The 23966-nt window shown below is 38.6% G+C and overlaps 1 long non-coding RNA gene across 1 annotated transcript; it reads left to right on the top strand.

Annotated features, from left to right (window-relative positions):
- Positions 1-1988: 1988 nt before the first annotated feature.
- LOC147060678 (uncharacterized) lies at positions 1989-16618 on the top strand. The gene is made up of 3 exons (XR_015065559.1): positions 1989-2271; positions 15087-15131; positions 16488-16618. It is a non-coding gene; the product is annotated as an uncharacterized LOC147060678 (long non-coding RNA).
- The last annotated feature ends 7348 nt before the right edge of the window (positions 16619-23966 follow it).

Below are 23966 nucleotides of genomic sequence, written 5' to 3'. Positions count from 1 at the left end.
CACTAATTAGGTCTGTGGTGACTTTAAAATGTTTAATATGGGTAAAACTTTACTATCTTTTTAAAAGTAAAAAGGAACCAATTCACAATTGGACTAAAATGATTCATGGGAATTCATCAGCCTCATTTATTTTTAGGAAATGTCGAGTGGTAGTCATTGCCTTGTGTGTCAAAGCCACTTTGTAAGGCAAAATAGCAATTTATAGGAACTATTGTCGAAAGCAGGGATTGGCAATTTAAATGCTGGAAGTGGCCACAACATTTTATCAATGCAACTGGGGGTTCACACAGGACCACACACTTTGTAACCCCAAACAAAAATTGAAATATGGCCAATATACATGCTTAATATAATTTTCTCAACATTTTCTGATGAATCACAGCAAGCCCTCTATTGTTAATCACTGCCCAAACATTGAACAACCTAATTACTGTGGACACACAACATGCCTTATCACTTGTTCTGCATTATCTCAGGTGGCCAGATTAACATTTTGTACAGAATTTGTGCACTGCATTTTTGCTAATCCCTTTTATTAAACTCATGTCTGCTTGTAAAGCAAAGCTGTTATGTAGTATATAGCTAATGATGGGTCAGACCATAACGGCTTAAAAGTGCAATCGTGAATAATTATACTTTGACATTGCGGTCTGGTAAAAGTTTGATGTGGCAGAATGTTGGATGGTGTTCTGGGTAATGTAACCATATAAAACTATTTTTTCCCTTCCCGATCATGAAGAGGGTAAAAATCACAAAACCATTGAAATTGCTTAAAATTGTGGACGAATTGATGAGAGGTAACAGTAACAATCTATGTTTTGATTTCATGCCTTGCAAGCAATGGTGGCCCTCCAATTAAATTGAAAACCTCACTCCAACCCTCGCCCTAACCCCAACCCTAGCCCTAACCCTATCTCCAACCCGAACCCTAACTCCAGCACTAAGCCTAACCCCTAACCCCAACCGTCGCCCTAACCCTAACCCCAACCCTATCCCCAACCCTAACCTTAGATCTAACGCTGGCCCTAACCCCAACCCTAGCTTTAACCCTAACCCTAACTCCAGCACTAACCCTAACCCCTAACCCCAATCCTAGCTCTAACCCTATCCCCAACCCTAAGCCTAGCTCTAACCCTAACTCAAGCACTAACCCTAACCCCAACCCTCGCTTCAACCCCAACCCTAGCCCTAACCCTACCTCCAGCACTAACCCTAACCCTAACCCTATCCCCAACCCTATCCCCAACCCTAGCTCTAACCCTAACCCTAACCCTATCCCCAACCCTATCCCCAACCCTAGCTCTAACCCAACCCTAACCCCAACCTTAGATCTAACCCTAGCCCTTACCCTGGCCCTAACCCCAACCCTAGCCCCAGCACTAACCCCAACCCTAGCCCAAGCCCTAACCCTAGCCTAACCTTAACTCCAGCACTAACCCAAACCCCTAATCCCAACCCTAGCTCTAACCCTAACCCTCACTCTAGCCCCAACCCTAGTTCTAACCCCAACCCTAGCCCTAACCATATCCCTAACCCTAGCTTCAAACCTAACCTCTAACCCTGTGTTGCAAATTTTCCCATGATAAAACATTTATTTGGTCCCACCGGGATTTGAACTCGGGGCGTTGGGGTGAGAGTCCAGAGCACTAACCACTATGAAAGCTTGGCTTGTATTACCTGGAAGGTACGTACTCTATATGGTTTAATGTCATGTCATTTCTGTTATGTCCTTTGTTGATTTGGTCTTGATTTTGACTTTGATTTGTTTTCCTTGTCCCTGTTGGTCAATGTCATGTTTTACGTATGTTCTTTTAACGTCTGTCGTGTCAGGTCATTGTTTCGACCTGGTTTTGTTTGCCCCGCCCCTTGTGTCTCCCAATCAGCTCCCTCGGCTACTTGTGTCTTGTCCAGGTGTTCCTTGTTGTCTCGGCAGGGTGTCTATTTATTTCCTGCTTTCTGGTCAGTTCTTATTGGGTCATTGTGCTCTGTGTTGTGTGGTGTGCTACGAATGACATGCCATGACAAGGTGGTGTCCTATTTTCTAGTGTTTATTTTGATCCTGAAGTCCTGTTTATTTAGTTTTTCATCTCCATTTGTGCCCTTTTCCCTCTTTGTTTCATATTATACCATTTTGAATGAGCCCCATCACCTCTACCTTGCTTCTCTACACTTGGGTCCTCTTTCCAAGCTTACCCTGACAGCTTCTAACAGCTAGCGCCTTCCTTGAGGATTCCAAGGAGTGACGTTTAACTATTTGAACAGCGTGACCAGGTAAACAAACATTGGCCTGTGCAATGGTCTGAGAAGTACGAGTGGAATGTGTCAATTTACCATTATTTCATCTGTCACATTGATATATTGTCTAACTACATCTTTAGGTAAGCACCAAACATTCAGTCTATGGAAGCTAACGTGCTGTCTGTTATACAGGCACGTGCACACACAGACTTTTAGGATTGCTCAAGCATCTGAACCTTTGCCACAAATAAGAAAATCCCCTTTATGTTGGAGCCCTTTTTTTTTTTATTCCTCAATATTTAACATTTTCTGTCATCAGTTGTCCCTTAAGTGTTTTTATATGTGATGGATATCCATGAGTTCTCCTCCTCCATTGAACTTTCATGCAATACCTTAGGCCAAATTGCTGCAGCTTGCTGCTGTTATCTGACAGGCAGCAGTTGACAGACAGGTAGATAATGATGGTGTTGGTGCGCCACTGGCATTGCTTAAGTGTTTAGCAATATCGCAGTGATGAAAATATTAGGTGACTACTGGCCTAGCTTGGTGTTCCCCGAGCACACTAAAAAACGTGGGGACAATAGAGTAAGCAATAAAACCCGTGGGCTACTGAGAAAGCAAATGCGAGTGTGAGTATGAGTGATTAAAGATGGAAGACGGCGCATTCCACACAGAAAAAAAAAAAAAATCAAGATTGAGGGAGAAAATGAGCAATGCTCTTTATGTGTCCCCACTGTGACATAGCAGAGTCCCTAGTCTTTCATTTATGTCGACCAGCATTTTAGCTACTGTCTTTTCCCTTCTCCTTGCCTTCCCTTTCCCAGCCTCCGCTGTCTCGTCACTCCACCGTTTGTTTGCCGTGTCTGTCAACCTGCCGTATCTCTCTTATCTCTTTACCTCCAACCACGTTATTCCTCCGCCACAGTCTGCTATCGGATCCATTCTTATCACTCTCTTTCTCTCTCTCTCTCGCTCTCTCTCGCTCTCTCAAACGGCATCCCTCTTCTGGAGCTCGCCAATAGAAGTGGCTAATCTAAGATTATGCTGATATCAAAACAAAGCAGATCGCCGCTGAGCTCCTTCATGCACATGAACACACAAACAACATTAAATGTTCCAAAACAAGTATTTCAGGGTGTTCATTGAATCTGCGTGGCCACCGTGGCACCTGTTTCATAAGACCTGCATTCCAGCGGTGGTTACTATTCAATAGAGTTGAATTGAATGGAGAGAAAGAAACCCGGAAAGCAAATAAACGCAAATGGGGAATCTAGCCACTTTACAGTATGCCTGTTGTCTCCCAAGCAAAATTGGCCAGAGCTCCATTACCACACTTGCTGGCTTGAATTATTGCCCTTGGAGAGAATGTTCAATATGTGCAAAATGAAGAGCAGATTGGTTGCACACGCTCCGACGGTCTCTCTCCTCTTCTGAACAATGTAGTGCAGATATTCTCATAATCAAACATTTTGAGTAATCTGAAAATCTGCTTACCATGCAACATGGTATCAGTTCCCCAGACTCTGGACATTTTAATATCTCATATTTATGATGAACAACCTTATAGGTGACATCAGAGCATCTTACAGCAAAACACGGATTTGCTTACCAATCTAACAGGAGAATCAATGTAATCTACATACATGAATGTGTTGCTAATCAACAATTGTTTTTTCATTGTTCTGCTGTCCTGTTTTATTCATGGGAAAAAAGAAAAAGCCAACAGTTTGTATTTGCCTCAAAATATATACTGTATAATGTGCTGTGCCGCCACTAACGTTTTAATTATCATGGCTAACAACCACTTGAATATCGCTAATGAATATTTGCTTTCAAAATTTGATTACATTTTAATTTGCTTCTTTTTGTTAGTTCAATATAATTATTGCTTTGTGTCTCGCCACATCCTCACCCTGGACACAAAGCATTGCAGTATGCATATGTGCATGTTTTAAAGAAGTCTGCACTTTTTTTTTTTTTTCATTGTTACAAATTAGCAAAGTAAATTTAGAACAAGTATCCCAAGGTTCCAGACCACTGAACTCCATTCATGAGATTCACAACTATATGAATGAAGTATAAGTTTTCAAGGTTGAATTCTCTCAAATAAAGGCCCTAGCTAATTCTCTCTTTTTTTTACTTCCAATATTTTTGACAAAATAGTAGCACAAAAGATAATGCATTTTTTTTTATCTATTTGAAATATTTCAGCATGGATTTAGGGCAGATTGCCAGAATTAAGTGGTATACAAATAAACAGAACTTATGAAGCATTGTCGGCCTCAGGCGCATCTGGCATTGCTCGTCGTAGTCTGAGAAATGTTCAGGGATATTGTGTGGATGCTCAGACACATGAAAAATTAGAAGGAACAAGCATGAACCCCACACAGGACTTGACACAGATTCTGACCTGGAACGTTATTGCTGTGAGGCAATAACGTTAATCGTGCTAGTGCTAAACTGAATTCATTGGCAACACTTACAGTTATTTCATCTTTGTTTCCTTAGGGCCTGCGTGTTGAAATCAAAGCCAGCAAATATAATCTGCATAATATAAGAACCAATTTCTATACCGCTTGCCCAAATTTGGTTGGTGAGCTGGATATGAACCGAATTGACTGTTGCATGGAAATGATGGAACACTGTTGTGACACACGTGTTGCTCAAGATTATCAAATGGGTATTGTTTCTCTGGAGAGCTTGTCCCAAATAATGTTCCATTAGACCTACCAGTTTCCTGTGAAAGTGGTAAAACAGACATAAAATGTCAGTCCTTGGAATGCTTTCAAGAGAGTCCATGTGTCATATCTTAAATGCTTGCGTCTTTAAGCATCTCTGTGGCCTTCTCTTCCCCCTCGGCTCCTTTAATAAAAACTCACACTCTAAACTTAACCTCCCAGACTTCTAATTCACAGTCCTTTTTGTCTCCCTGACTATTCCTGCCTTCACTTGACCTCCCTTCCTCCCTTGACTCTCGGTTTTTAAGTGATTCCCTCCTCTTGGGTCTCTCAATGTCATTATTCGAGTCCTGGATTCAAAATGTCATTAACGGCATTGCTTTAGTCAGAATTTATTTCAATTAGGCCCAGTCACACTGGGACTCCCAATCCCCCTTTCTGCTCCTCTCACTTTCCTTAGTTTGTCCTTGCCTTTCTAAAACCTTTATCACCCCGAGAGCGGTTTTAGAGGGACGGTGACATCGATGCTGGCACGAGATTGTCCCCTGTGCTGAAGTACTCCGTGCCCACTCAATACCACTTCTTATGCAATCTGTTTCTTTCAAAGCTGACATCATAGATATTAATCATAGTATCTATTCTCTCTTCACTTCTCGATATGTGATTCACTACTGAGAAGGCTATAGGGGACTGTCAGTCCTATAGTCAGTCGGGACAGGCTCCACAACACTGTTACCCTTAGCAGGATAAACATTATAGAAAATGAATAGTACCAGCACTACTAATAACTCATTTTAATAATGTTGGGGATTTTGACCTCCTAAAAATTATCCAACAGTGCAACAAAAATGACATTGTGGCAGTTAAGCAATAAATCAATTTTTTAAACAATGCTTTTTACTTTATTTAGTACTTACAAATACAATTTGAAATTAGAAAAAAAAAACTACAAATTTAATGATTTAATGCATGTCAAGATGTGCTCAGGATTAATTTGTAAAGACACATAAGATGTGTCCCATTTCTGCATCCGCTGAATGATTGAGAATACGTGGCCCACCGAGGCCACACTTTTAAAAGGCAACTCTAAAACCTGTCAAACCTTGAATGAGAGTTTAGCCTTCAGAAAACTTTCTCTTTGTGTTACATGATCACATACAAAAGCATAACTTGATGTCGCAATAGAGGAAAACAAACAACGGGAAGGAAACATACAGAACCAACTTGAAAATGTTCCAATGTCTGTTTACCTGGAAGAGGTCCATTGTGATTCATTCTCCATCCAGGCCATCACTGATATGACCTTTTTTTTTTTTAAACATTTTTTTTACCAAATACATTACTTTTTTAAGGGTTACCTAACACTTTATGAAATACTGTATGTTGTTTCTTAAGACTATAATGTGTTATTTTGTTTAAGTTGTGTTTCATTCTTATCACTTTGTTCTAACATCCTTATTTGCTTTCACAATTTGGAATAATGTGAACTCAGTACATGTTCAAAACAGAAAAGCAGTTAATACCATAGTCAATAAAAAAAACATTAATTTCACTGCATCTACATTAACTGTTCAATCAAACAGTCCCAAAGGGAGACTGAGCAATCCCATCTAAATCACTTTAATCTATTGCATTTTAATTAAATCTTCAGAATCAAAATATGTTGTCCTGTTAGAACATAAATATCACTTGCATATTGTTTGTGTTTATTTTTGTTATCTACATTTCATGTGGATGCATATGCAACTTAATTTTAAAGAAGTCCAGTCATTCTTACTAAATGGTGAAGCCTTGATTTGAAAAAAAAAAAAAAATAAATAAATAAATAAATAAAAAAAAAAAAATACAAATTTGAAGGAAGGGTCTCTTGGTTATCTTCTCTAGTGCGAGCAAGCGAAACTTGTACCATCAATACTGCCAATTAGCAACAAAGTTGCTATATTTATGTATATCATCACAACACCCTGCCCACCACCTAGCGGAGTTCTCTCCTTAACATAAAGACATGAAATAAATACTGAACACAATTGAGGGCGGCACGTTGGTGTGCCCCTTGACAACCATTCCGGTTTCTCACATGGACCTTTTGGAAAATTAACTGCCTACTCCTGGTCCAACCCCAAGACATCTTAATGTTATCCTGAGTCAGCCCGGTTGATAAGCTTAATCAAAGAGGAAGGTGATAAGTCTGCTCTGCAATGGGGTGAGTGTTTGCCTCCCATAACGATTCTGGCAAATGGTTTCAGAGGAGAGGAGACTGATAAGTGAAGGTCCTGCATCCCATTGTTCTTGTAAAGATTCTGGGACCCACAAGAAAAATGTACATTTGGGAGCACAGTGCTCTGGTAAGTTCATAATGCACAACACACTCTTCAAAGCGCAACGGGTCTTGACAGTTTATAGGTGAGGTGAAAGACGGATTCAAAATAGTAAATTTTACAGTGAGCCAATGCAGTGGACGTCACACTGGAGAAATATGATCTCTTCGCCTCAATATATTCACTACTTGGGCCATTTTGGACCAGCAGGTGATTTTTTTAGAAGCTTACTTCAGCAGCCTTCTGAAGTCACTAAGCCAATAAGTCACAATAGCCACAGTTTTTAGAAAGATTCAATTTTAATGTGAACCCAGTAGATTTAGTTCAATTCCCAAAAGATTTTACAAGTGTGCATGACTTAAGGGGAAGAACAAATTTATGAGCGCCAAATTGAGATGTTTGATGCATTCTGGTGTCAATGTCATTTTGAATGAAGAATTCTGGGAAAAAATGACAGGTAGCACAAAGAGAACATCCCTCTACAGTATTTACAGGCTAGCTGTCTTTGAATGGGTGCCGACTGAAGATGAGGCCCCCCATTGAGATGGTAATTGCTCACAATTAATCATTGGTACGTCCGTATCATGAGACTGTTCAGATTTGGCTTTGGGGGAAATTAGAGTGTGATTGTAAAACAGCGGTGTCACTGAAGTCACGCGTCAAATTAAAGATTAGATAAAGTAGTGTGGGGATTTTTATTGCACAGGATTCATTAGATTTCAGAGTTTGACACAGAAACCCAGACATCTGGGGAATACATTTTTTAAGATACTTGGTTGAAGGGGAATTCCATCTAATTTCTTTATTCCCACATGGTCAATAGCTTCCATTTCCCCTCCTTCCGCTATTTAATCGATATCAAATAATTTTACTGCATCTGAATGAAGATGACAAACATTTCGGTTGGGGATATCAGATGGTTATCATTATTCTAGTAAATCCATCATGTAACAGCACTGCATTTTTTAGCAAATTATTTTACATATATTTATTTATGTTTGGCCTAACATTTTTTTATTTTTTTTCACGTTTGCTGAAATGATGACTTTACCAATGCACTAGTGTAGATTGGAGATAGACGAGGCGGCTTTTGACTTCAAATTTGCTTAGATGAGAAACTACCAAGAACCTTTTTGCCATTACTCCATATTCATTTGCAGCTTGTCAGAGATGGCTTGTAGCTAACAAGCTAACCTTCAGGGACCCCTGTCCCAATGTTCACCAATTATAACCGGCTGCTGAAGAGGCGCATAACATCAAACACAGGTGGAAGGGTTACCTTAGTGATAAGTCACATCTTCCAAAATGTGTCTCCCGTAGAGGTTCTTGAATAATTAAGCTTTCAATGGTGCCTTGTTCAACTGATTCTTGTGATGTAGTTGCTGAATGTTGAGGTGATGGTTTTTCTTTGTTGAGGTCTCTGTACTAGTCTGCAAATGAATTTGTATTCTTGAGCAGAAAAATGGATGACCAGATAGTATTGTCGTCTTAAATAAATACGTTGTACATGTAAAAGAAGTGTAACTCTTCTGCTGGTCTTATGAGTTAGGATCTCGTCCTTGGCTGAACCATTTTTTTTTGTGATGTGTTGGTTTGACCGTCTCACATTTTTGTTTGTGACATTAGCGCTCTTTCTTTGGGTTGCTTTGGCTTTGGAGTTTTGAGAAACTTCTTTCCTCCTCCGTGAGCACAGTCACTCGGGTTCTGTTATTTCTGTGCATAAAAAGTTTTGGAGGTTGGGTTTTCTGATATTGACAAATGACACTTGCATTTTTGCATCAACTATGTCCAAATATCTGTTGTTGACATCTTTACAACTAAAGCAACCTCAATGTTTGTCTTGTTAGCCTGTCTGTGGCATTTTGAATTATATGTTGCGTTAGCCTTACGCTAAATGTTTTTTTTACGAGACAAAGTTTTGTGGTCTGATTGTATACATAACAAAACTGATTTGCTTGATATCTATTTTTGCTGAAAGATTCCACTTTATAATAAAAAAATCAACAGCTTTAAGCAAGCACAGTTGTTTCTTTTGTTTTAGAACTTTACATATCTGTACAATTGCTGCCCTAAGGTGTGAAGTTAAGAAGCGGAATGTCTGACGCACACATATACAGCAAATTATTGCACACAGCACAAAAAAAAAAAAAGTTTGACCACTCGAAAGTTGAGTTACCATTGTAATGATTGTGGAATGCAGAGGACACACACACACACACACACTCTCAAATTGACTGTTGTGCATTCAGGATTCCTAAAGGCCAAACCAAGACAACAGATAGAATACAAATACTATCACTATTTCAACACCGACTCGAGGAAGGAATAAGCGTTGTGGGTTCTCCACAGAATCTTCATTATAAAGTTGGTACAATACCTTAACAAACACACTGACCATGACAACCTTGTTTGTTGTCGCTGTGCAACCTGAGTATGCGTTCATGCTCGTAAGACTGTATACACACCCACATCACTAAGTTCCATTTTGATTTTCACCCGAGAGCCGCAGCATGAGTTATGAGTCATTCAAAGCTTTATATTCATTATTGTAGTTGCTATAGACCTGTTTTGCACCCTGGCATCAGATTGATCAACTTTGTGATAGGAAATTCCATACGCAGATCTTATATTTGATCAAATTAGATTGCACAGGTATTTCAAGCGTTTTGTCTTCTCAGTTTACCCATTTGTAGCGAAGGAAAAGCGTGTGCTGTGAAATTGGATGGGCTGTTTAATTTGTACATTCACTTTCACACTTAGACAACAGGTGTATGTTTTTACTTGGGTTGTTGTGACAGATGTAATAAATCTTGGATTCAGATGGTCAATGGACATCAACTGCTGCTGTTTTGTGCATAATTTAAAAAACAAAATGCATAGATAATACACAAATTAAAACATTCCCGCTCGGTGCACAGGAGAGAAATGAAAGATTTTCACAGATTTTGCCTCCCTGGTGGTGTGTTCATTTTGCAGGTCAGACCTCACAATGTTAAAGCCCATTCCACAGCTGTTTATGTAACCTTACCATCTGTGTGGCGTGTCTATTTGTTTTGTTTCAAATCACTTAAATATTTGCCATGTTGCTGTCTCCAGTGGCTGGGAAACAAGTCAGCTGTGTTCACTGCTACCACGGCGCAAACGCCCATTTCTCATTGATGACTCGGCTTCTTTGAATAAGCCCCCTTTAAACAGGCATTTAAACTATAAATATCAGGCAGAAAACACTTGACAAGAATAATATTCATACCCACTGTAGCAGTTTCATTCACTTTTTTCTAACATCTGAGCTTTAATGAGCCACTTGAGCTCACGCATAGCATAGCTTTTGTGATATTTTTGTCTCCCAGGGCAACATGTTTCTTGACAGGCTTATGAAATGACCGACTATACAATATAATATAAATGATTAAATATGTCCATGTACCCGCTTGCAATGTGCTCATACTCTAATGTATGAAGTTAAGTGGGGATCTGAGGTAAACATTTCACCTCGCCAAGGAATCTTTGGCTCGAAAATGATTTGCGAACCTATTGTATAGCTTCTATTGGGTTGAAATGTATTAAAAGTAGAATACATGCTTGATACTGTAAGTTTACACATTTAATATTTATGTTTGTTGAAATTGCACATAATGATGTGAAATATGTCAAATTTCTCCTTTACGGCATTTATTGCTTCATGACGCTAATGAGCAGAATGTTAAATTTCAGGTCAATGAGCCATAACTACTGTTGATAAGCATTAACTGATGCATCAGTGGCTTTTTTTTGCTCAACAGCCCTTGAAACACTTGCCTGTGGTCACTCCAGAGGGTAAAATGTGACTCCAAAGGTCAAATGTTAATCACAGACTCACCAAATTGACCTGAGTGATAAATCAGTCTTTGCCATCACATCCGTTGCTCTCGGCAGAGGTGAGGGAAAGTGCAGCTTGACCGTTAGATTTATCACTCTAGTAGAATTGAGGTAACGGTTGTAACATTGGGGAAACAGTTTCATTACTAATATATTCTCATCAAGACTTTCAGTTCCTTCTGTGTTTCCTTGAGCCAGAGCTATGTACCGCCACTTGCTTCCCATCTGAAGTCCGCCGGGTATTGGGATTATAATGTATCGATTGTACTCCAGGTCAGTCCGATGTTGTTGACCCTTTTGCCAGCCTAAAGTCTTTCACGTAAAGACAGATCACCTGACTCCATCTTGACATGTAGTATAAAGCTGCAGACTGAGCCAGATATGTGTTAATAATGCTAATTACACTAGGATTTTAATATAAAAAAATCACACCAAGGAAGGAAACAACTCAATTAAAAGAAACTAAAAGCTTACTGCGAAAGCACTGAGATAGATCCATGTAGAAACTATTTTAGCTAGGCAATGAAAAAAAGATTAAAAAAATTAGATAAACGATCAACCAACAACACAACCTAACATTGTTGGTTTGCTGTTGCTTCATTACTGTCATTATGGCAATGCATTTGTGTGACATAGCACACCTCACTAAATGTCTTCAAAACTTTCTTTTGTTTTTAATATCTTTCATGTTAAAAGCTTTGTGGTTTTAGTTTTGTTTACGAACATGTTGCCTTCACTGTGATTCCCTTCTTGGTGGGATTGAAACTCATTTACTTGTAATTATTTTGCAGTCAGTAAGCTGTCAATTTATTTCAGTTGCAATATCTCATGTTGTAAATTGCCTGTATGAATTGTCATTTTTAATGGGCTGCTGAGGTCCAGATTAAAAATGGCCGTAATATAGTTCTGAACTCATCACACATACACACACAGCATATCTATTTTTTATATATATATATATTTTTTATTTTATTTTTTTATTTTTTATTTTTTTTAAACCCCGTGTTGAGTAGCAGCATCATCGGCCAAATTCTATACACTTGCTACACACAATCTTCTTAAAGTATGTCTCTGTTACGGCAGGCTATCTAATTTGCATAAAATTAGATCTACATTCTATGGGGTATTTTATGCGCAACCGAGAACCAGATGGCTCCTGAATTGTCTGGCCTTTCCACTAAGGGTTTCATTAATTGATGGGAACTAATCTTGCAGCCATGCCTCGTGTGATGATCACTTTTCTTTTAAGGAGTAAAACGAGGTTTGGGCTGATTAGCCCACTGTAAGCTGTCTGCCTGAGACAATGACCTCATGTTACTTGGCTCACACTCAGCTTCATACTTCAGTGAAGTAATTGGCCCTGTAAATCTTTTCCGATTTCAACGGTGACAGTCAGCCTCCTTCCGGCTCATGAAGCAAGGCGTCATCATGAAAACAACAGCCATCGCTAACTTGTAACTGACTCACCATGTTATATCGAGATCATAAATAAATAAAGAAAAACTACGTTATCACAAGGTCTTAAAAAGTAATAACGTCACTAAATATATCATTTTAAGTCATTCATTTTTTAAACTGTGGATTTTACATGATTTCCCTGAGCATGACTGAGCTTAAAAAGAGAAGGGGAAACAATAGAAGCAACTTTCATAAATGTGTCTGCTTTTTATTGCATAAAATGCTTTTTTAAAATTTATTTTGTGTAATGGAATAGACTGTACTGTACTGTACTGTTCCCTAACAATAATTTTGGTCATCACTCCTTTGCTGTGACCATTAGAAGGTTAAACTTGTAACATACAGGCAGGACGCTCCATCAAAAATTGTATGTAGCATTCCAACAATCTCTGTGCAGCTCATAATTACGTAATCGTGCAGGTCCCCAGGAGTTTATGATCTTATTACAATGAAAGTTGACCGACTTCGAATGAAAAAAAGGGTTTACAGTGTCTACTTAGTTTCATTTTTTTTGTGAGATAATTTCACATTAATTAATGTTAGGTAGTACATTTCAATCAATAATTACACCAGATTGAATGCGACCAACAACCACATCATCATTTTTAACTAACAGTTTCACAATGTATATTCAGCAAATGGCTCTCAAAGACGAAGCAGAGAAGGAAATATTCATATGCAGAAAAAGAAATGGGAAATCAGACTGAAACTGAATGTTGGAACTTTGAAAATAAAGGCTAGAGAGACGGTTTACATGGTGATAGAAAAAAGCCGAGTGAATAATAATTATTTATTTATTTATGTATTTATTTATTTATTTATTTATTTATTTATCCATTTTCTATACAGCTTGTCCCCACGTACTGGAGCCCAGCAATATATTAAGAACACTTAATCACGTGCCTCACGTTAAATGCTCGAGAAGTGTTATATTTCAGGACCTCCTCGTAAATGCCTCTCGCTATAGCTGTGCTTTCAATGTATTTACATCTATATTCAAATTAGTATAATAAAATGTTAATATCTGTACAGGTCTGACGGCTACAGTAATGAGATACTTTTTGCATGGAAGGAGGTTAGGACTAGCAAGAAAACATTGCCTGTGCCAAAGAAAAGCAACGACACATTTATTTTGTTTGTTTGTATTCGCAAATGAATGTTCTAATGTTGAAGCTCACTAATGAAGCACCAGTGATGACCCGCGACCAGCAGTGGTGTACATCACACATATTGCATCGCTTCAACCACTTGGAACCTCAACTGACCAAATACTATAAATTATATTGAGAATTAAGCTTTCAAATAGTTTCACAGTTAAGTCATTCCAATGCACCAAAGTGTATTTTAAAACCTCACAAAATAATTGCCTTTACGACTGTGCCGACACTTGCCAGTCAATACGTAAGCACATTTAGTATTTCCTGTTCTCCTCTCTCCCGTCACCGTCGTCTCTTATGTGCACACCACTCATCAATATCCAAACCGTCACAAACTGCGCCTCCTCTCGGCTTTCCTCCCTGTCTCATTTGGCAAGATCTAGAAATCTTCCCCTCCATCTTTCCTCTTCTGTTAGCCACTAAGAAAAACTTTCAGTGGGGGCAACAAGCCCGTCTCTTTCCTCCTTATCCGTCATACATCTCCTGTCTTGCTTCCTTTAATGTTGCTAGTTCTTTCTGTCATTCTATCTGTAAGTCAGTGTAGTGTGTGTGTGTGGGTGGGTGGGGTGGAGGAATTATACAGACGGTAATTCATGTACCAGTTCCCATAGCGACTGCAGTGTTGCATTGAAGGAGAAGTCAAAATGGCTGACAAGCAAATGCGGTTCCCTAACTTAACAAGGAGGTGGGAAAAAAAAAAGGCTAGTTCCAATAGATGGATTCTAACAAGGCATGAGACTGCATGGTGCTTTTTATACTTGGTTTGCACTTTCATGATGTGAATTTGCTGGTTCACCTGTAAAGTTTTTTCGTGTTTCGCTTTATGAAGCATAACAGGAACATGAAAAGATACGGGCACAGCTTCAAAGCACAGATGCTAAATTGATACTTAGGCAAGGCTCGTCTTCACCAAAAGACTCAATGTGTTCAGGGGGCATCTTGAATTTTTATTTTTTTCAATTTATATTGATTTTTTTTACATAGAGTTTTCCGTCTTTATAGCTAATTAACTGAACTGCTACAATTACAGTAAGCCCCGCAGCATTGGCTAGTGAGCAGTTGATAATAGGCCTTTAGTAATGTAATCCTATAATGTGATATTTAAATACTAAACAGGAAAAATTCCATAATAGGCCCAAGTAAATCCAAATTTATTCATATAATAAACATACTCCACACAGTCAGTCATGGCATAAATTGGCATGCTCCTCTGCTTTGGCAAAAAAAAAAAAAATCTCTGGCATGAGAATACTGGATTACACCAGTCAGAAAATTTTGATTCCATTGACAGGTCTCTTAATATAGTATAATATAGTTGACTCTTACCATTGGAATGGAGCGCTTTCAATTATTGATACATCCATCCATGTTTGTTTCAGCTTATCCTGTTTGGAGTCACAGGGGAGGAGTGCACAACACTTCAGGTAAAAAAAAAAAAAAGGCAAAGTACACCTTAAACAGCTGTGTTTTCTGTCAGCCTTATTTCTGTTTGTAAGTTTGATAAAGCCTCTGCTCACAATTGCCGGGAGACCCCTTGCCCTATACCATACAGGATAACAGAAAAGTTGACAGTCGCTTGCTTGCAGTGTACAAACAAGAAAATGTTGTTTGATAAAAAAAAGAAAGAAAATAATAATACCTGGGTAGATTCTGTGAACAGTGAGACAAAGAAGCTGTCAATAGAACCAATGAAACAATTAAGAACCTGAAGCAGAGCTGACAAGCGCTCCATCAGAGAAAAATGTACGAGAATGACAAATCTGTTGGAGCAATAATGTTTTAGACAGCCATATGTCACACGCAATCACTTTCTTGCCCTTCAAATTCATATTTATTTTGGGTTCTATCATCTGTCAGTAAATATCTCGTTTAAAACTCTTGTGCAGACCTAAAGGCACTTCATGTCTTAGCGTTAACCATTCAGTCACAACAAGGGACTACCTTGAGGAAAATTTATTGCAAGGCTTGCCATGCATGATGTTATAAAAAAAAAAAAAAAAAAAAAAAACTAAAAGTCATAATGAACCCCATTGTGGTTTGTATTTTCACCTTGAAAAGCGATTTCAGAATTGGCATAGTGCTCATACATGCCATACGTTTTGACATTAAAATGCAAACAGCTGTTTGACAACCAGTCAACCAATCAAATTCAAAATTAAAGCATTCATAAAATCAACAGCTGTCTAACAAAGCAATGTACAAAATAAATTAAGATTTTTGCAAGTAAGATGGGAAATAAAATCCAAACAGCATTATGAACACATATTGTACAAGGACAGACAAGACAATAAATATCAACATCCCATTCTTGATGAAATACAAATTTTTCATTGAGACTTAAAAACATGAATTGCCAGGGCATTTCTGTTTTATTGAGGTAATTTATTCCACAATTTCAAAATGGCAATTAAGAAGGTGGCAGCATTTGGTCAGCTGACCAGAACAAAGGAAACAAAATGCATGAGTGGAGCACATCTGTGATATAAGCCGCAACACCAAGTAAAGGCTTCAAACCCATGAAACGATTGTCAAATTAACATGGGAATAAACAAGAAGCCAATTAAGGGAAGTCAGATATGGAGTAAAGTGCTCTCTTCTAAGGGGAGCAGTTGAAACTTGGGCAGTCTCATTTTGGATGAACTGAAATAGATAAAGGCAAGCCTGGCACACAAAGCAGCATTGCAGCAGCCAAACTGACTTGTGACAAAAAGCAAAGGATTACTGTTTCATAACATATTCATAACATACTGTATTTGTTTCCTTTTTGTGTGGATTGCAAGTCAGCGAATGATGAATTGCAAAGTCAAACTGCCTTCTGGAAAGGACAGTCATCATTCTGCAAGTTCACTCACACAGCGAGGTACTGACAACATTTCTATGGTAACCAGCCAGGTACAACACTTTTTAAAACACATTTTGATTCATACTGATACCTCTCCTCTTTCTCTACCTTGTTCTTTTCTTTCTCTGTGCTTTCCTGGATGGACTGACCATATTTATCCTTTGAGTTGATGCATTATTATACAAGGTTCAGTAGTTGACACGTTTCGTCATCCTTCAGCCTTATTTACGTCACTCTCCCTTCATGCTCTGTCCGATTCTGCCATGAACGTCAACAGAACATCACTGTCATGCTGTGCTGTGATATATTCAGTCATTAGGAAGGGTGTACTCTCCATTTTCTGTAGTGAAGCATGTTGACAAACATCATGTTCATTTCTGCCATTTCATTTTAACGCTTCGATCAAACGCTTTGTTGTCTTTGCTTTTCCCTCCTGTCGGATATTGAAAGTTGGGAGTCTCCTCTCGGGGCTGGGAATATGAGGGGGGCAATTAAATATTTATGGATCAACATCCATTCCAATGTTTGATGATGGAGAAAGCCCTTGACCGGAAACGTGATGTGACTTGTTTGTGCACAACACGCAGCAGGGGATTGTTCAGAGCTTGTCATCTGCCTGTGTGTGTGTGTGCATGTGTGTGTTTGTGTGTGTGCGGTGTGCATGTGTGTGTTGAAGCGGCAGACGTTATTCTGATGGACATATTTTTAGCTGGTGGGATTTTCTTACACAGTATTGACATACCGAGGGAAATATCACATATCTTTTGTGTCAGTGAAATAAGATACACAATAAAGACAAAATCTTATTGTGTATCTTCTTTTCTCTACCGTTCAGAAATATTTTTACTTTTTGTGTTTTTGAAATGCTTTTAATGATGTAAACGGAATGTGTTGTGTGTATGAAATACACTGTAGGCTATAAATAAAAGCTGCGCTACCTACATTTATATTTTTATCTTTCCGTGAAGCTCCTCCCCAAACCTGTGACTCATCAAACTACTCAGCCAGAGATAACCCAGCTACACATACAGTACACATGCCAAATCCGAATCGTTCCAGAGGCAGGTGTAGCCGAAAGGCACACAGATGGCTGGCATTTATTTGCAACCATCCAATGTTCCTTTGGGAATATATTAGCCGCAACTATTAGAGGTTGGGGAATGCAATTACTCGTCTGATGTTGTCTTCAGCGCTAACTAATGGGCCTCTCTTTTTACTCAAAGGACTCACAGCCTGACCTCAACTTCCTGAATACTGAACATCATTTCTACGTGCCCCAATGAGGCTGAAAGTGTTTTATGTTGTTTGTTTTTATTTCAGCCAAGCATGACAGCAGTTGGTCCCACTGTTTACCGTAACGGGCAAGTTGAGCGGCGACATAAGCCGCCACACTCATCCTGCAAATGTGCAGCCTGGATATCTTGTCATGATTGAGAAGGGCTCCAAATTTCAGTGGGGAAATGCAAACGCAAGAATTTATGCTTCAATCAAGGCAGACGTATTAACTATGTACCATTCAGCAAGATGCGCAGACGAACCTCCAAAATATATATATATATATATATATATATATATATATATATATATATATATATATATATATATATATATATATATATATAATTATTTTTGTCAGACTACAATTTGGAAACTAAACAGGTCATTTTTTTCAAATTTCAATGTGGGTATTCAATGAAAATAGCGATATAGTTTTATCTGAATCAAACACACTCGATGAAACTTAAAAAATATATCTTCTTATTATGTGTCAAAATTCAGTCACAGTCTGAATCACAGAGCCAGAGAGTCTCCTGTGGGGGAAAACAACATGACGGGTGGAGGCTGTCCTTGTTCCTTTTCCTTGTGACTCTTTGCACAGCAATTTGAAGGCCATTGTGACAAGTCCAACGTGAATTGGAAAACATTCGTCTCAGTGTTGCAAATCCTTTGAGCCTCTGAAAACACTCTAATTATCCTAGCAAGGAGAAACTGTGAATAAACCTGTTCATTGGATTCTTCCCGAGATTCCGAGACGCTTTGCGTTAGAACGCTGGTTGTCACATCAAGTGTTGTTCTTACAGGTGAATCTATAAATTAAGAAGGGCTGTCAGCACAAGAGACAGAACACTAAAGTGCAATTGGATAAGCGTTGCTCAAGGTTTAGTGACTCATGATAATGCATCAGATTGGGAACTACTTTGTCCTTCAGCCCACGTTAGGCTATTGCTCGTGACACAAGCCACTCTCTTCAGGCAGATGAGACTTCCATGTTGGCATGGGGAACATGGCAGTCATTATTATTATCACTGTCATCAGTCGCGTGAGAGGGCTCCGCTCTGTAAACTGTCTGTTCTAATGTTAGGTGACAGTCTTCCTGTCATGTTATGAATTCCGTTTTCCAATCAGACACAAAACCTTCTCCTCACTCCAGGGGTCGCAAAAGCAGGCTTTTCTTACCAGCATGAAAAGAGTTTGGTCAATTTAAAGTATGATGCGGTATGGATACATCAGTCAATATCATCAAAACAACAAAACATGGAGGCAAAAGGAATATACCAAATATTCTGTAAATGAAGACTTTTTGTTTGTAACAAAAACGAATTACACAAATGTGGTAATGTGATGCAAAGCATCAAGTAAATACTGTATATATCGCACAAATGAGTCATATAGGAGGCAACATTTTGATATAACTTTAAGCAGCATTTATCAATTAAATATATAATATAAAATGTAATATTTCACATTGAAATATGTGTATATAGATGACATGGGAGACATAAGGTCAGTATACCCACGGCTTCCAGGATTCCTGTGTGGAGTCCTTGTTCTTGTTCCCACATTGTCCTTTTTTGTTGCGGTTTTTAAATGTCTGAGTTATTTTGTTAGTTTTCCTACCTGCCATTAACCTGGTTTATACATGTACTGTCTGTGATAGTGGCATTTGCAACGCGCCATTTTCTGAACCCATCATCCAATATAGACAACAGTTAAGCTATGTGTTAAGTCAAAGTATATGGTATAAAGCATATGGTACTTTCATATAGTATAAGCTTTGTTGTGAGTGATACTTCTGCACGGCTGAACTGGAAGAAAATGACACATATGACAATAATTATAAACATGTGAAGCTCCACCATACTTTCAAGTGGAGCCCCACTAATGAAAATTACATGACCCATACATTACTTAGCAGCATGAATGAGATACCACATTCTTTTGCAAAAGAAAACTAATATTTAATGTCTTTCCTCAAGCTTGATCCCCAAGCTTCTGACACCGCAATATTGAATCACTGAATGCATTATATATATACTTTCAGTGTTTCAAGGGTAGAGTGGCTATACACATGACATGGTTCAGACAACATCATTATATTTTTCTTTTCCCACAAGGCCCAGTTTAAATATGACTGGCTGAAAGCCCCCTAGCTTTAAAAGCAGAAACATGCAAGTGATCAGATAGCTTGGAATATAATAACATATGAATTGGAAATATGATAATAATCAGGCCAGGTTTTACCCTGCCTCTCGCCCAAAGTCAGCTTGGATAGACTCCAGTACACCTGTGACTGAGATTGACTAGATGGGTGGATGAATGTCCTTGCTTCAAGTTGTTTATTTTCCAGTAGAAGTTTGTCAAACAAAACAAAGAGTATTACGCATTGTATATTATATTTAAAATGGCATACACTAAAGTCCACTAGACTAAAGCTAACACACAATACAAACACGACAGACAAGCTAACAAAATTAGCATCACCATTGCTGTGTTCTATCCGTTGCAGTATGTACCCTAAATTTTAATGAAACTTAATCAAATCAAGGTATTGTTAATTACTTTGGTGATGTAATGATTGGAATGAAAAATGGAATGAAAACATAATACTCATAAAATGCTACTGTCATTCTTCCTTGACAATAACATCATCTCTCCTCAATGTTTATTATCAAAATCCATAAAAAACCCTTATAATGACTCCACAAGGGGGTGCAAATCCCTTAGACAAATGTTAGTGATTTATATCTCATGATGCCAATGGAAAAACATTTCAAGAAGCTTTTTCTGCTTGGTATGGTCACATTCAGAGTGAAGCCTGCCTGTTACTTTTGTATGTGTGTATCTGATGGATTAGAATTACAATATTATACAGGGTGGTTATTTTCTTTTGCTGAGCACAGACATTTAAAAACCGCAACAAAAATTTATAGCACTGCTCATAAATCAAATGCATGGCTACAAAAACAATGGTATTCTATTATTAGGGGCTATTAGGAAAGGCATACAAATACAGCTGTAGTGTTGCTCAGCCATGCACTGTTTGTGTAAACACCACAGTCAAGCAAATCGCAGCAGTTAAGCGTCGGCGCCATTAGGCGTGCTCGCAGGTAGGCAGTATGGTCCAGACGTGGCTCCTACACACAGATGGCCCCCTTGCTGTGCTTGCTCTGTGTGACATGAATACTAATATGGATTTACAGTAAGCAAATCACTTGTGGTTGCTTTACACAGGTCTATGACATACGAGGGTGGGAAAAAGCAAAGGCTTTTTTTTATAGGCAGTGAAGACAGTAAGTTCCTATTACATTAAGTTACTAAACTAGTGTAGCACGATGCCAACTTGACAATAGTTTTTTTTTTTAATCAAACAAAAAATATACATTTATCTTGAAAAAACAAAGTACGTGGGGTGTGATGGGAGAATGAAGCTTCAAAAGGTTTCATGAACCAGTTGTATTTATTTAGACCTCCAGATGGCAGTCTGTTCACCAGAGGGCTGAAAGATCGCTGACTTGCCATTTCTTAAGTGCCTTTCTTTAAACCTATAGTGGCATCTTGAGGAGTCAAAAATACAGAAACTGGTTTATGAATCAGATTTGAAGCTTCATTTTCTCATCACCAGTACATGACACACAATGACACACTTTTCCTCATATACTCTATTTTAGATGTTATATTTTACTATTTCATAGCAGTATTACCTCTATGAACGAGGTAAAAGTATCTTTACCTTGACATAATTAAAGTGTTCTTCACAGTGCTACATGGATGGCACAGTGGATGAATGGTTAGCACAGCCGCCTCACAGTCCTAAGGATGTGGGCTTGAATCTGGGCCTTCCGGTGTGGTGTTTACATGTTCTGCAAGTTTGTTGAACACTCAAAAATCATCTTTAGATATAAACGTGAGTTGTCTAGTGACCTCTCCTGCGTGGAGAGTAGGCTACAGTTTTAATCACCATATTGGTCGTGATTGCAGTAATAGAACCAGACACGATAACTCCTGTCTATTGAGGATAGGACACGTCATATCACTCTTTATTTCATTTATTAATAAGTATTTCTGATGAGACAGAAAAGCAACACCATATCACCATTTTTCATTTATTAATAAGTCTTTCTGTCGAGCATCTTGAGCAAATAGTCCTTTTGATCTCAACAAAATATACTGACAAGGTACCAGTGTGTGTGTGAGTGTGTGCTGAGCTGTTTTATTGTGTGCACTGTGCCTCAAGATGCCTCCAAATAACATTAAATAGGGCAACCCACAAGACCCTAAAATACTTCCTCTTTTCAGCTCTTTCTGATTCCTTTCATCTCCCCTGACATATTTCTAGCTATCTCAACAACATCCATGGGGCATTTTGGTACATGCACACTCATGGACCAGCACATAATCAACACCCGATGCTTCGGGCTAACTAGCTTAGCACAGTTTACCTCAGTTAAGAAAAGGTGGCTATGTTGCAGACTATTGTAGGAATCATCAAAATGATCATCACTTCTATTCGTCGTCATTGCCAATGTCAGTGGTCCTGTTTTCAGTAAAGTATTATTTGTCCCAAGTAAGAGCGTCTATCCCGAAACGACTTTGTTGTCATATCCCCATTCCTCCTACCAGCACTTTGGTTGTGACCTATTTATCCAGGCCATGTTGGCTGGCTTCCGGTCGTTATCTGAAACGATGGTCCCGAGCTGGTAGCGCTGATGAGATGATCCGGTCACATTTACTGCAAAGCCAGATTTGGTCAAAGCTATCAGCAGGTTCCCATGTGAGGCTTGGATCCTGTTACATGATTAACCCACAATCCACATGATGAATACGAACGGTACCCAAAAGACACTCTGGGTACTAAAGATTTGGTACAGTTACTATTATGTGTAATATTCATTTTACGGTTGAGCTACAACATGAAGAGAATATGTTCTCCATTGCACGTGATGCCATTTTCCTTAAATCCTCATATTTGCCGAGATAAAATCAGATCGTTGGCTGCAGGATTTGAAACATTTGACAGCACTGCCAATGAGTCAAACGGAAAAGGAAAGACTAGCATACGCTTTCCTTCAATATTCTGCATGGCTCTTCAATCATATATTGAATTGGAAAAGAAGTCCTCAAAGGTTTGAGCCAAGGGACTACAAAACTGAGTTGTGGATGGTCTTTGAAATAAACCCAGATGAATGTGACACATTATATTCATATGGAAGTATTGAAAACTTACTGTAACCTCATTGATTTCAAACAAGAAACAAAGACATTAAAAACAGCACATCTCTTTGACGTGGTGGATAGGGAGTTAGACACTGGTGTTTTAAAGAAATACAAATATGTTGGGAATGGGCAACTTTAATGATGGAGGAGGCAACAATTTGTCAAAAGCTCTACTGGGGGGGGGGGGGCACATAGGACCACATGACTGCTCATAAAAAAAGACAATTTTTTCAGTCCTAATTAACATGCAAGGATTGTATAAAACTGGCATTGAGAGAAATATGTCATTTTGTGAATCTTTCAGTCCTTACATGCAAGGATGGTATAAAACAAGCATTGAGTGCAAGACGTCTTTTCCCGAATCTTTTGTCACGAATCAACTTACTCAAATTTTATTACTGAGGTGTTGCCTGTCCTGCATATAATTCCAAATCTACCCAAAATGATTAGGCCTACTCAAGTTATAGTAAAGAGGAGGACCATATCTGCCATCTAGTGGTGGATGGTGATATTACAGCTTAAAACTACGTGTGAGAGATAGGAAATGGAAAATATTGAAAATCCCAAAATAATTGTTGCCTACTGAAATGGATTACCTTTTTTTGGTACAAACCTTTGCACACGAGTAGTTTATAATCTTCAATAAACCAGCTGTGAACACTAGGAGGGCCTGAGCCACCTCATTCTGATTTGAACTCGGGACCTCTCAAGTCAGAGGCAGAAGTCCTAAACACTTTTCTTGTGCCGCCCTTACCAACAGTATAATGTCAAAAATACCCATGTTTAGAAGGCTGCATCTCCATTTTCAAACACATTCATCACTTCCACTTTTCATCCCTATACACTACGTTTTTTCCAATCCTGAATCCGCCAATGCCAAATATGTTATTACTTGATATTATGCTATTCATTTCACCTTTCA

The sequence above is a fragment of the Syngnathus leptorhynchus genome, chromosome 2 (assembly GCF_054491065.1).
Source record: "Syngnathus leptorhynchus isolate UIUO chromosome 2, UIUO_Slep, whole genome shotgun sequence".
Lineage (NCBI taxonomy): Eukaryota > Metazoa > Chordata > Actinopteri > Syngnathiformes > Syngnathidae > Syngnathus > Syngnathus leptorhynchus.
Note: the sequence above shows the minus strand (reverse complement) of the source record. Positions and strands in the feature narration are given on the sequence as shown.